The sequence below is a fragment of the Vombatus ursinus genome, unplaced genomic scaffold (genome assembly GCF_900497805.2).
Source record: "Vombatus ursinus unplaced genomic scaffold, bare-nosed wombat genome assembly UNPS02014825.1, whole genome shotgun sequence".
In the NCBI taxonomy this organism is placed as follows: domain Eukaryota; kingdom Metazoa; phylum Chordata; class Mammalia; order Diprotodontia; family Vombatidae; genus Vombatus; species Vombatus ursinus.
In genome coordinates this window covers 4,517,827-4,531,708 of record NW_020954603.1, presented here as the reverse complement: position 1 = coordinate 4,531,708, position 13,882 = coordinate 4,517,827, and the positions used below count along the sequence as shown (strand labels likewise).

At 41.4% G+C, this 13,882-nt stretch overlaps 1 protein-coding gene across 1 annotated transcript in view; it reads left to right on the top strand.

The window, feature by feature from the left end:
• FAF1 (Fas associated factor 1) overlaps positions 1 to 13,882 on the top strand; it is a 427,400-nt gene that overhangs the window by 252,323 nt on the left and 161,195 nt on the right. The window lies entirely within an intron of this gene.

Below are 13,882 nucleotides of genomic sequence, written 5' to 3'. Positions count from 1 at the left end.
GTGCCAATCAAACTGTGTAAGAATGAAATGATACAAATTTAGTCCCTCACATAGTTTTTCCTGTGATACAAAGTGTTAAGCGTGCATGGGCTTCTCACATGTCTCTGAAAGCACTTTTATTGCAACAGCCCTGTAAGGCAGGCAGTGCCTCCCCATTTCACAAAAGAGCTGACTGAAGCCCAGAGTACCTTAGGAGACACCCCAAGATAATCTTTTCCAGATGCGTTTAACCTAGACAAGAATCTGGGCAACTAGATGGCACAGTGGATAAAGTGCCAGGCGTGGAGTCAGGAAGACTCATCTTCCTGAGTTCAAATCTGGCCTCAGACACTTACTAGCTCTGTGACCCAGGGCAAGTTACTTAACTCTGTTTACCTCAGTTTCTCCATCTGTAAAATGAGCTGAAGAAGGGAATGGCAAAGTACTGCAGTACTCTTGCGAAGAAAACCCCAAAAGGGGTCACAAAGAATAGGACACCACTGAAAACGTTTGAACAGTAAGACAGGATCCTGATCGAGGCAGACGGGTAATCTTTCAGTTATGCCACAGTCCCCTGGTGTGGAGTGGATCTCATGAAAGTGGGATTGCCACTTGAGTTTTTTCACAATACCTAGAATCTTGTCACATTTTTTTGGAATGAAAGGTTCGAGGTAAACAGGAAAAATCAAAGATGAATCCTTCTCCTTGACTCAGCCCTCTTTAGATTGTGGTTAGGGTACTGGGATGTGGCAATAAACAATGTGGACTTTTGAATGAGTTTCCACAGCTATCCAGCAATACAAAGACTTCTAGAGATTTATCATGTGCTTATTAACCAATCATATGCTGTTTGCAAAGCCCTTAGCAAAGTTAGAGTTAGTGGTCTAACCCTAACATGGTCCAAAAACTCACATTCATGGCATTCTTAAGGGTTTACAAAGCGCTTTACTCAGAATAGCTTTGTGATATGGACATTTAGCTAGTCATTCTTTCTAACAGTATAAAACATGGACACACTTTGAAAAAGGTTTTGTAGCTATTAAAATCATAGATCTTTGGAGTGAGGCACATCAGAAAAGAGAGTCTGGAGGCAGGGTCTTTAAGGCAGTGGGAGAATGCTTAAAGCATGGAGTGGAGGGAAAGATGGGTACCTTGAAAGTTTTGGTTCCATGAAGAATGTAGAGAACAGAAAGGCAGTAGATAAGTAAAGGGGCAATGAGCCTGAAAACGAGGGTCTGGAGTAGACAGAAAAGAAGGATGGATAATGAATAGAATGAGGGAGAGAAATTCTTTCTGGAAAGAGATTCAGAAAATGAAATTTAAAAAACTAATAAACAGGACAAGTAGAAGGAGAAGAGAGAAGGTAGATGCTACTTGACTGAGAGGGGAAAAAAGAGAAAGAATTAAATAACTAGATAAAAGCAGGAAAAAAAAGGAAACTAAATAAGCAAATCTTCAAAGGGAAGAGGGTAACAAATGGGAGGAGAGGAGCTCAGGAATAAGGGAAGAAGAGCCAGTGGGAATAGGACCACTTTAAAAAAATCAAAACTAAACTAATATAACTGAAGAGACATAGTATTTATTGTCTTTACACTAAAAGAGGGAAAAAACATAACTCGAAAAAAACAATTTTAGAGGCAAATGAAGGAAAAAATAGTAAACCTAAATTATAACTTTAAATATGAATGTATTAAGTAGTCCAATAAAATGAAAAAGAATGATAGATTGGATCAGAAAGTAAAATCCCACAGTCTCTTGCTCATAAGAAACATATTTTAAAAACACAAACATGCACAGAATAAAACTAAGGAAAAATGTTTGTGGAAAAAAATTATCATGCATTAAATGAATCCAAAAAAGTAGGAGTTGTAATCATAGTATCTGACAGAACAAGAACAAACATAAAAATAAAAGAGGAAAAAACAGGAAAACAACATTATGTTGAAAGGAACCATAGACAACAAACCAGCATTAGTAGTAAACTTAAATACTCCAAATGCCTTTGCATTCAAATTCATAAAGGAAACATTAACTGAGCTATAAGAATACATAGACAGTAATACAGTAGTGAAATGCTTCAGTGGCCCTATCTCAGTTTTGGATAAGTGTAACAAAAAGATAAACAAAAGGGAAAATCTATGACTGAACAAATTACTGGTGATACTAGAACTAAGAGACAGATAGTGTCTTCTAAATGGAACTACAAAAGAATATGCATATTTCTCAGCACGATATGAAACTTTTACAAAAATTGACCATGCATTAGGGCACAGATATATTGCAAGCAAATGTAAAAAGACAAACTAGTAAATATATCTTTTACAGACCATAATGTAATAAAAATAATCTTTAGTCCAGAGACCACAAACAAAAAACACAGACCCAAATGGAGACTTAACAATGAAATCATAAATTATGAGTGCTCAAAGAACAAATCATAGAAACAATAATTGTGTGAAATAAAATGATAATGATAAAATACTAAAATGTCTGGGATTCATCTAAAGCAGTCCTCAGGGGACAAATCATATCCTTACAAGCATATATTAACAAAATAGAGAAAGAGAGAATTAATGAACTAAATATGCTTTAAAAAAACCCATAGCCAACAAATAAACCTAAAATAAGCACAGAAGTGGAGATATTAAAAATTAGAGGAGAAATAGATTAATTTGAAACAAAAAAAAAACCTCTTCAGTAGTTTTTCCAGTTATGTCCTCCTCTTCATGACCTCATTTGGGCTTTTCTTGGCAAAGATACTAGAGTGCTTTACCATTTATGTCTCCAGCTCTTCATTTTACAGATGAGGAAACTGAGGCAAATAGAGGTAAGTGACTTGCCCAGGCTCATACAGCTACTAAGTGTCTGAGGCCAGATTTTAACTTGGGAAGATGAGTCCTCCTGACTCTAGGCCTGGCACTCTATCCACTGCACCACCTTGGTGCCCCATAAAAACAAAAACAAAACCAAAACCAACTGTAGAAGTTATAAATAAAGCTAAAAGCTAATTATTTGAAAAGACTAATAAAGTGGATAAACATTTAGCTAATGTGATTAAAAAGAAGAGAGCAGAAAATCAATCAATAAAATAGGGGAAAAAAGGCAAGATGAAATTACAAAACCAGAAGAAATAAAAAAGAATAATCAGAATCTGTTATACACAATTATATGCTAACAAAACTGAGAACACAAAAGAAACGGAATACCTTCAAAAATATAAAATAATTAAACTGACCAGAAGACCAGATAGAGATCTTAAATAACTCAATCTTAGAGAAGAAAATAGAATGAGTTGTAAAGGAACTATCATTAAAAAATAAACAAACGAAAACAATTTTTGGTCCTGATGGATTCACAGGAGAATTCTAAAATCAGAGATCTTGGCACTAAGAGAGACCTCAAGATGATCTGATTCAACTCCCTCTAGGTAGTTGATGGTATCCCCATTTTACAAATGAGACAACTAAATATTTTGTTTCTTTAAATTGAATTTCATCCTATCATTACTGTTGACCTTTCTAAAGCATACTTTGTGAATACTTGAACTTTAGAAATTAATGAGCAACTAGAAAAATTCTTTCTTTAAAAGATGAACTATTCCTGAATGTACTTGGGTCACCAAACTGATATCTTCATTGACTTAAGTGAATGAAAAGCATTTATTAAGAGTTTACTCTATTCCACTCTATTTGCTGGGGCTATAAATGCAAAGGAAAAGGCAGCTTCTGCCCCACAGGAGCTCACCTGGCAGTGAATGGTGGCCAGGAGAAGTATGTTGGTTTGTTAAGTCATGGGGCTGATGAATTGGAACTGTAGGGAAGTGGGTTGAAACACCCTTTCCAGGAGCAATGGAAGTATGATTTTGGTTCCAGAGCTGAAAGTAGGTGGAGGTGACTAGGTGGCTGATGATAAGTAAGCTGGTCAGTCAAGTCAACAAGGCCACAGTGGGCCCCATGAGACTGCTACCCATGAGGAGAGGTGTGGGAGCCCCAGAGCAGAACTAAAGCTGAAGAAGTTCTACTGGGTCCCTGGCGCTTTGAGGGTGAGGAGAACATGGCCAGGAGTAAGGAGGAACATGACTGGAGCTAGCCTTTAGCAGAAGCAGGGGCTGCCTTGGAAAATAGTTCATCATGAGAGGGCTGAACTGTTTTTGTTCAGCTGAAAAGAGGAGCAAAGGTCACCTTTTCCGTGTTAGTTGGAAAGTTATCCTTTACAGAGCAACATTAAAACCATAAACAATGTACCTAAGTGATTATTGTCCACAAAGGATTGCAAAACAAAGGAAAATAGTGCTCATTTTGGTCCACTTGGAGATGGACAAAGTGCTTCACATATGTCCACAGGTGGACCAGATCATCCAGATCTTCTCTCTAGTGACAGAGAACTCACTTCCTCTTGAGAAGGTCCACAACCCCACCATACTCAATCTTCATTCCATAAATTCTTCTTTTTATTGTGCCCAGATCTGCCTCTTCAAGTAATTTCAACCCCTTGGTTGTAGTTCTCCCCCTTGGATGCAAATAGGTTATGAGACCTGACATCCTTAGAGGCCTTTGAGCCCGATCCCCTCATTGTACTCAGGAGGAAACTGAAACCCAGAGAGGGGAAGCAACCTGCCCAAATTCATCCATCTCTACTCTAGCTAAGTCTGCATTTGACTTCTGCCTCCAGACCCCATGCTCTTTCCACTAAGCCATCCTCTTCCACATGAAAACTCTTTGGGTCACTGAAGGCAGCTTCCATGCTGTTCCTAAGGCATCTCTTTTCCAAGCACAGCCTCTAATTGGCTGGCTGCTCCCAGAACTTCCGAATTCAGCAAGAGTCCTATGCCAGCCATGTCTGCACTCTTCTACCAGCTACACTGCTGACTCACTGGACTTTCTCAGCCATGCCCCCTTGGCCAGGTACTTTCTCCTCTTTCCCTTGACTCTGACATTTCAGCTCCCTTTCCCCGCTAGAATGTAAGCTCCTCAAGGGCAAGAACTAGCTTTCTTTCTGCTTATATTTGTATCCCCAGCACTTAGTACAGGGCTTGGCACATAGTACACACTTAATAAATGCTTAGTGACTTGAGCTCTACAATTTAGAGTCATCAGATTTAGCACCGGACAAGAGTACAACTTCCTCCTTTTCAGCTGGGGAAACTGACTCCTATGGAGGGGAAGGTATTTAGGAGGTATCTAGGTATTTAGAAGGAGAGGTAGGATTTGAATTTAGCTCTTTGGAGGCCAAATCCAGTGTTCTTTCCAAGAGTGCCAGAGTCACTGGCCAGTGGCACATCTTAGATTTTAACCAAAAGGATCCTGACTGAAGAACTTCCTGTTGAGGTTTCAGCCAGATAAATGACAGACAGACCTTCCTTTGCAGCGTCTAGTCGGCTTGAAGCTCATTATTCTCTTGTTCATGTTTCACATTGTTGCTTGTGTTCCTCTTTGTCCTGTCTGTTGAAATTGCAAAAGTTGAGGCATCTGCTATGAAGCAAAATCATCCTCCCAGCTTGGCTGCTACCGTAGGGTGCAGCTGGGATGTGTCAGCTGTGTAAACAGTTCTGACTGTGTTACCAGCAAAATATAGAATTAATTTCTTTGCACATTAATGTGCCATTACTTAATACCTAAGATGGTTTAACTTTCTGGGGAACCACCTGAACAATTTCTTCCTTGTGCCAGATAAGGATGTTTGTTAATAAGGTTCATTAGCAGCAAACTTCAGTATGGTGCCCCTTTTCCCATCAGCTACTGCAAAAGCCTTAGTTGGCATCAAGAGGTCAGGGGCAGTATCATGGTACGTGTGTGGTAGAAGCAGAGAACGGGGAGCCCATAGACCATAGCTGGGCTTCATAGTGACTTCTGCCACTCACTTGGGTGTGTGACCAAAGACAAGCCATTGCCCTGCTGTGGGCCTGTTTTTTCATCTGTAAGCGAAAGCAGGGGATGAGTTGATCACAGGGTCATATAATTGGAAGGGAACTTAAAGGCAGTGAGATCATGCCCTCAGCTGGTCAAGAGAAGATCTGGAACTTGAACCCATGGCTTTGAGATCGTTTCCCTGCATATTATCTAGTCCAATCCCCAAGGAAGAGGGAGACCCACAATCGTGAAGTAACTTGGTCACAAGCTTGGTAAGCAGGAGAGCTGATTTTAAACCAAGCCCCGTACATCATATTGGTAATACTCAGGAGGCTTTTATTCAGCATCACTTTTGTTAACTTTGGCCTTCACCGGCAGGACAATGAAAGACTTCCTACAGTTGGATTCCTGTGTAATCTCGAGCCTCCAATCTGTCCTCCACTTAGCTGTGAAGTTGGTCTTCCAGCAGCACAGATCTGACTGTCACCCCCTTCCCCTACTCTCTTTCATTCAGTAAACTCTGGTGGTTTTCCATCATCTTCAGGAGCAAATACGAAATGCTTGGTTTGGCCTGTAAAGCTCTCCTCGACCTGGCCCTTTCCTACTTCTCCAGTCTTTTCACACCTCACTCCCCTTGATGTGCTTTGTGATCCAGGGACCCCGACCCCTTTGCTGTTCCTCGCACAAGACACTTCACCTCGCAGCTATCTCAGGTAAAATCCCACCTTTTCCTTCTGAAATCGTCTCCAATTTATCATATATATTATACGTACATATATATCTTCTTTATACATACTTGTTCACATGTTATCTTCACCCATTAGACTGTGAGCTCTTTGAGGGCAGGGGCTGTTTTTGCCTTTTGTTGTATTCTCAGCAGTTAGCATAGAACATGGCACCTAGTAGGAGCTTAATGCATGCTTGTTGACTTCACTAGTTGGATCTCCAGCACTTACTACAGAGATGGCTCACTTAAAAATTTTTCATTCATTCATTCACTTTCCTCTTAACTCTCTAATGCAGATAGTGTCAAGTATAATTCTCCCTCTTTACAAATGAGGTATTTGAGACTGAGAATCTAAATGACTTGTTCATGATCCATATAGTTTCTGAGTGTCCAAAGTGGAGATTTGAACCCAGTCTTCTGAATCTCAAGTCCTGCTGTCTATCAAACCATATCATTTTGACTAGGTGATAACTATCTTCAATATATAGAGGATTGTTGCGTGAAAGAGGGATGAACCTTGCTCTACTTGGCTTTGAGTGCAGAACCAGGGGCAATGAGAGGTCATTACAAAGAGGCAGATTTCAGCTGGTTATTGGGAAGAACTTCCCAGTAATCAAAGCTGTTAAAAAGTAGAATTGAGTATGTAGGCAGTACTAGGCTGTCCATCACAGGTGTTTAAACCAAAGCTAGATAATCTTATATTTTGAGCAAGAAGGGACTTAAGGGACCTTAGAAGTTATCGAAGATGATCTTGCTATACAATTTTGTAGTGAACGAAGTGCTCTCTGAGGGCCCTTCCAGATCTGTGATTCTGTAACTCTGGTTGATTAACACCATATTGATTAACTGTTTCAGAGTCCTGAGGTTTTCTTTCAAGTAAAAATGAGATTATCACAAAACTGTGAAGTCACACAGAGGGAAAAGTCAGGTTTGAGGAGTACCTATGTTTGGGGGCAGTTTCACCCCGAAGAGGTCAACCTCTTCTCTGTTTTAGCCTGGGCTAGCCAATCCTCATGACCCCAGCATGTGTCCTGTTGTATGTGACAGGCATGGGTTTAATGAGCCTAGATAGACGTACACCCAGAGTAATGCTGGATCTCCCAAGTGAAAGGGAACTCAGGCCATCTGATTCAATTTCTACCTGGCTGGGAATCCCCTCTAAAGTGTTCCTGATGACGGTATCCAGTCCTTGCCAGCATGCCTCCAAATGATGAGAAGCTTGTCGTCTCCAAAGCAAGGCATTGTTCTACCTCCTCCTGCCATGCCCTGGCCCATTTGGCCCTGGTTCTGCTCTGTTGCCCACAGTAGCTGGCCCTTTAGAGACAGTGGCTGGGTATGCTGACTCTCCTCCTCCAGGCTGGGTGTACTCAGTTGTGTCTGCACACTCTGGTGTTGTAGTCTCCTGTTCTCTCACTATCTTGGTCATCCACAGTGTAGTGCATGTGTCGTTTCTCGCACTGAGAACATTTAAATATCAATTTTGGAGGGATTATGTTTATAATTAGATGGGCATTTCTAGCCTCGTTTGTGCTGGGCACTTCATCTCTCAGAGTCTCAGATTCTTCATTTGTCAATTAGGGATAATAATCCTTGCTGTGTCTTCCTCACAAGGCCGTTGTGAGGATCCAGTGGCATCATAGACCTGCACAGGCTTAGGAAGACTGTACAGGACTGAGAAATGGTGTTAATGTCCATATTTGAACGTACTCTGACTACAGCAGTCAAATCTAACATGTTCCATTCTAATAGAAGTGATTGATGGTCTTTTCTACCGGTGCCCCCAGCAGTCTTTTCTCACCTTGGAAATGTCTCTGCCCTTACATTTACCCCTTCTCCCACTGATGAGTGCCCACCTAAACCTCCATTTGAGGAAGCATCCAGGCCAGTCTCAGCTCACTTCTTTTTTTTTTTTTAATTAACAAATTTATTTATTTTTTGTTTTCAACATTTACTTCCATGAGATTTTGAGTTCCAAATTTTTACCCCATCTTGCCCCTCCCCCTACCCCAAGATGGCATGCATTCTAAATACCCCTTCCCCTAGTCTGTCTTCCCTTATATCTCTTCCCCTCTTCTCATATCCCCTTCCCCTTCAATTTTCCTGTAGGGCAGGATGGATTTCTGTACCCCATTTCCTGTATTTCTTATTTCCCAGTTGCATGTGAAAACTTTTTTTTAAACATGTGTTTTTAAAACTTTGGGTTCCAAATTTTCTCCCTTCCTCCCTCCCCACCCACCCTCATTGAAAAGGCAAGCAACTCAATATAGGTTATACATGTGCAGTTATACAAAACACTTCCATAGTAGACATGCTATGAAAAACTAACTCTATTTCCCTTAATTCTGTCCTGCCCTCCCCCATTTATTCTATTCTTTCTTTTGACCCTGTCCCTCCTCAGAAGTATTTGCTTCTGATTACCCCCTTTCCCAATCTGCCCTTCTCTCTATCATCCCCCTACTCTCTTGTCCCCTTTCCCCCCATTTTCCTATAGGGTAAGACAGATTTCCATACCCAATTGAGTGCGTATGTTATTCCCTCCTTAAGTCAAATCCTATGAGAATAAGATTCACTCATTCCCTCTCACCTTCCCCTGTTTCCCCTCCACTGTAAGAGCCTCTTCTCTTCTGTTTTTTTTGTGAGATAATTTACCCTGTTCTCCTCTCCTTCTTTCTCCTTCTGCTAGTATAATCCTGTCTCACGCCTTAATTTTATTCTCCAGATATGACCCCTTCATCTTCAACTCACCCTATGCCCTCTATCTATCTATCTATCTATCTATCTATCTATCTATCTATCTATCTATACATACATATAATTTTTTTTCCCTTCAACTACCCTAATACTGACAAAGGTCTCATAAGGAATGTAAACAGTTCGAACTTAATAAGTCTCTTATGATTTCTCTTTCCTGTTTACCTCTTCATATTCTACTTGAGTCTTGTATTGAAAGTCAAATTTTCTATTCAGCTCTGGTCTTTTCATCAAGAATGCTTGAAAGTCCTCTATTTCACTGAATGACCATTTTCCCCCCTGAAGGATTATATTCAGTTTTGCTGGATAGGTGTTCTTGGTTGTAATCCTATCTCCTTTGCCCTCTGGAATATTTTATTCCATGCCCTGCAGTCCCTTAGTGTAGAAGCTGCTAAATCTTGTGTTATCCTGATTGTGTTTCCACAATATTTGAATTGTTTCTTTCTGGCTGCTTGCAATATTTTCTCCTTGACCTGGGAACTCTGGAATTTGGCTCCAATATTCCTAGGAGTTTTCCTTTGGGGATCTCTTTCAGGAGGAGATCGGTGGATTCTTTCCATTTCTATTTTGCCCTCTGGTTTTAAAATATCAGGGCAGTTTTCCTTGATAATTTCTTGAAAGCTAATGTCTAGGCTCTTTTTTTGATCATGGCTTTCAGATAGTTCAATAATTTTAAAATTCTCTCTCCTGGATCTATTTTCCAGGTCAGTTGTTTTTCCAGTGAGATTTTTCACATTGTTTTCTAATTTTTCATTCTTTTGGATTTGTTTTACAGTGTCTTGGTTTCTCATAAAGTCACTAGCTTCCAACTGTGCTATTCTAATTTTTAAGGAAGTATTTTCTTCAGTAATCTTTTGGACTTCCTTTTCCATTTGACCAATTTTGCTTTTTAGGGCATTCTTCTCCTCATTGGCTTTTTAGACCTCTTTTGCCATTTGGGTTAGGCTATTTTTTAAGGTGTTATTTTCTTCAGTATTTTTTTGGGTCTCCTTTAGCAAGCTGTTGACTTGTTTTTCATGATTTTCTTGCATCACTCTCATTTCTCTTCCCAGTTTTTTCTCTACTTCTCTTACTTGCTTCTCAAAATCCCTTTTGAGCTCTTCCAAGGCCTGGGACTGATTCATATTTTTCTTGGAGGTTTTGGATGTAGGAGCTTTGACTTTGTTGTATTCTGGTTATATGTTTTGATCTTCTTTGTCACCAAATTAAGATAATATAGTCTGACTCTTTTTGCTCTGCTTACTCATGATCCCAGCCAATTACTTGAGTTTTAAACTCTTTGTTAGGGTAAAAGTCTGTTTCCAATGTGGAGAATGTACTGTCCCAAGCTTTGGGGGTTCAGAGGTACTTCTAGGGACCTGAAAAGTGTCAGTTCTTCCAAGGTGGTATGATAAGGGGCGAGGTGTTTCCTCTCCACCGCCACAACAAGCTCTACCACACCAGCGCTCCTCCTTGCCCCAGGACCCCCCCTTAGAACTGTGACCCAGATCCAAGCAGGGGCAGAGCAAAAGATTCCTGCCTCAGCTCTGGCAAAAAGATCCCTGAAATCCCCCTCTGATCAGTCATTCGATTCCCCCTCAGTCTGTGGGTCGGAAGCTCAGGAGGCAGCCGCTGCCCCAGAGGCCGTGCTCAGGACTTGCAACTGAGACCTAGCTCCTTCTCTCACCACAGTCATAGACTTTTCCCACTGACCTTCTAAGTTGTCCTTGGCGTTTGTGGGTTGAGAAGTCTGGAAGCTGCCCGCAATTCAGTCCTCTGAGGCCTGCTCCAGGTTCGCTGAGGCCTGCCTTGCCTGCGTACCCATGCTGCACTGCGCTCCTCTCCCCACCTGGCGTGATATATCTTTCCTGATCAACCATCCAGGTTGTCTTGGGCTGGAAATTTGTTTCACTCTGTCTTTTTGTGGGTTCTGCTGCTTTAGAATTTGTTTAGAGCCATTTTTTAACAGGTATTTGGAGGGGTTTGGGGGAGAGCTCAAGCAAGTCACTGCTTTCACTCTGCCATCTTGGCTCGCCCCCCCCCCCCAATCTCAGCTCACTTCTTCTCATCCTGCTTTGCTCCTGGTTACAGACTTTTCCACCTTGCCCTCCAACTCATGCTTTTCAGCTCTCTTTTATGTATTGTCTTCCCTCTTGAGAATGTAAGTTACTTGAAAGTAGAGATTGTCTTTCTTTTTGCTTCTACTTGTGTCCCTAGGGCTTAGCACAGTGCCTGACACATAAGTGCTAAATAAATGTTCTGTCTATCCATTCATCTGTCTGTCTGTCTATCTACTTAACTACCTATCTATCTATTATTTATTCTTTCATTGTAAGAGCAAGGACATTGGTGATGGGAGAATTGGGTTTGAGAATTGGCTTTTGTCTCCCCTCTCCATCTCTCATATTCAGAGATTTCTCGGAGGTTTAGATCAGCTACCAGCCAGCTGGATGACAATTATAGCCATTAGCCAATAAACATTTCTTTTAAGATCCTGTTATGGGCACTGTGCTAACCCCTGGGGTTAGAAATATGAAAAAGAAAGCCAGGCCCTGCCCTCAAGGAGTTTACAATCTGTTGGCGAGTTTGAGAAGTGCATGGCTCTGCTCTTCAATCAGAGGTGCTGATGAGGTGTGAGCTCCATGGCTGATTGGAAATTGCAGGATGATGAGATTTCCCAGTGATGGGTACATGATGAGAGATCAGAGAAATCCAAAATGAGTGCAGCCAGATGGGAAAGGAGGAATATGACCTTGGATAAATCCCTTCCTCTCTCTGAATCTCAGTTCCCTTATCTGTAAAATGAGGATATTAATATAGTATCTCCAACCTTGCAAGGCTATTGTGAAGAAAGCACATAAACCTTAAAGGATTATCTTTAGTACACAATTCCTCTTGGATGACTCTCCCATATTGAGGTAGATGAGAGGCACAGCAAAAATGATCCTAGAGAGTCTCCCAGACAGGCGGACAGGGTCCACTGCAAGGATGTTCTCGTATTTCATGTGGGCCCTCACTACTGCACACTTACCCGTTTTCTCTTTCTTGATCAACCCTCTCTCAGCCCATGATGGCACTTTCTATTCTCCTTGTTTACTTCTCTGTCCACTCAGCACACTCCTGCCCTTTGTGCTTTGCAGAGGATCTCCCCTTGAATTTGACAGGGAACATAAAGTTCATCTGCCACGCTCTGTCTTCTCTCCAATTTTGTGCCTCAGACCCCCTCAGAATCCTTCCCATTCTCTGCTGAGCACGTTGCTCCCCTCCGTCAGTGGCCCCCACCCCCTTGCCTAAAGGGTAAGATGGAGACTGCCGGCTCTGTTGGACACTGAAAGCCAATCTGACTCCATTGGATGTTTCCAGACCAATTTCACTTTGCTCCTTCTCACCTAGTCTACATTCCATTCAGATTGGACTACATGATGTTCCCGGTGGCATTCCATCACCTGTCTCTTTGTACAGGCTGTCCTCTATACCTGGAGCACTGTCCCTCTTCCCCTGCCCCCTGGAATCCTTAGCTCCCTTCAGCCTTCAGCTACTTTCCTGTTATTAGTGCCTTCCCCACCTGAAATGGTATTTTAAAAATCTTTTTTCTGCGTACATGTTGTATATCTCCTCTTTCTCCCCTTACCTCCACTTCAATGCCTATTGGACATCTCAAACTGAATGGCCTACTGACATCTTAAACTCAGCATGTCCAAAATGAACCTGATAACTTTTCCCCCAAACCTTCCCCTTAGTGTAACTTCCCGATTATTCTAAGATATAACTTCCCCTAACTAATAACATCGTCGTCATCATCATCATCATCATCACCATCATCGCTGACATTTATATAGTACCTCCTATGTGCCAGGCACTTTGCTATGCACTTTGCAAATATTATCTCCTCTGATCCTTACAACAACTCCAGGTGCTATTATCATCTCCATTTTGTAGATGAGGAAACTGAGGCAAACAGAGGTTAAGTGACTTGCCCAGGGTCACACAGCTAGCAAATGGCTAAGACTGGATTTGAGCTCACTTCTTCTTGACTCCAGGCCCAGCACTCTATTCACTGTGGTATCACCTAGCTATAGTAATAGCTAATATGTATATAGTGCTGAGGTTGCTTAATGTTTCCTAAGCATCGTCTCAGAGGTAAGCTTCTATGACATATCAGGTAGATGCATCTTGGAAAGTTTATGTAAGAACCGAGATAAGAACTTTATTTGGAAGAAAAGACGTGTGAAGGATTGAGATCTACATCAATGTAGTGAGTAACCACCCCAGGAAACCACAGATTCCCAAAGTTTGTAAAACCATTGTGCCATGCAAGGATGAGTTAAAGGAACTGGAGAAAATAAGACTCAGGAGGGACATAGAATTGTCTTCAAGTATTTAAAGGGCTGCTGTGTCACCTAGGCAGCTAGGTGGCAGAGTAGATACAGTGTTGGACCTGTAATTAGGACCTGAATTCAAATCCTGCCTAACTCATTAGCTGTGTGACTCTGGGCAAGTCACTTAATCATTGTCTGCCTCAGTTTCTCCATCTGTAAAGTGGAGATAAGAACAGCACCTACCTCCCAGTTGTTATGATGATCAAATGAGAAACAAA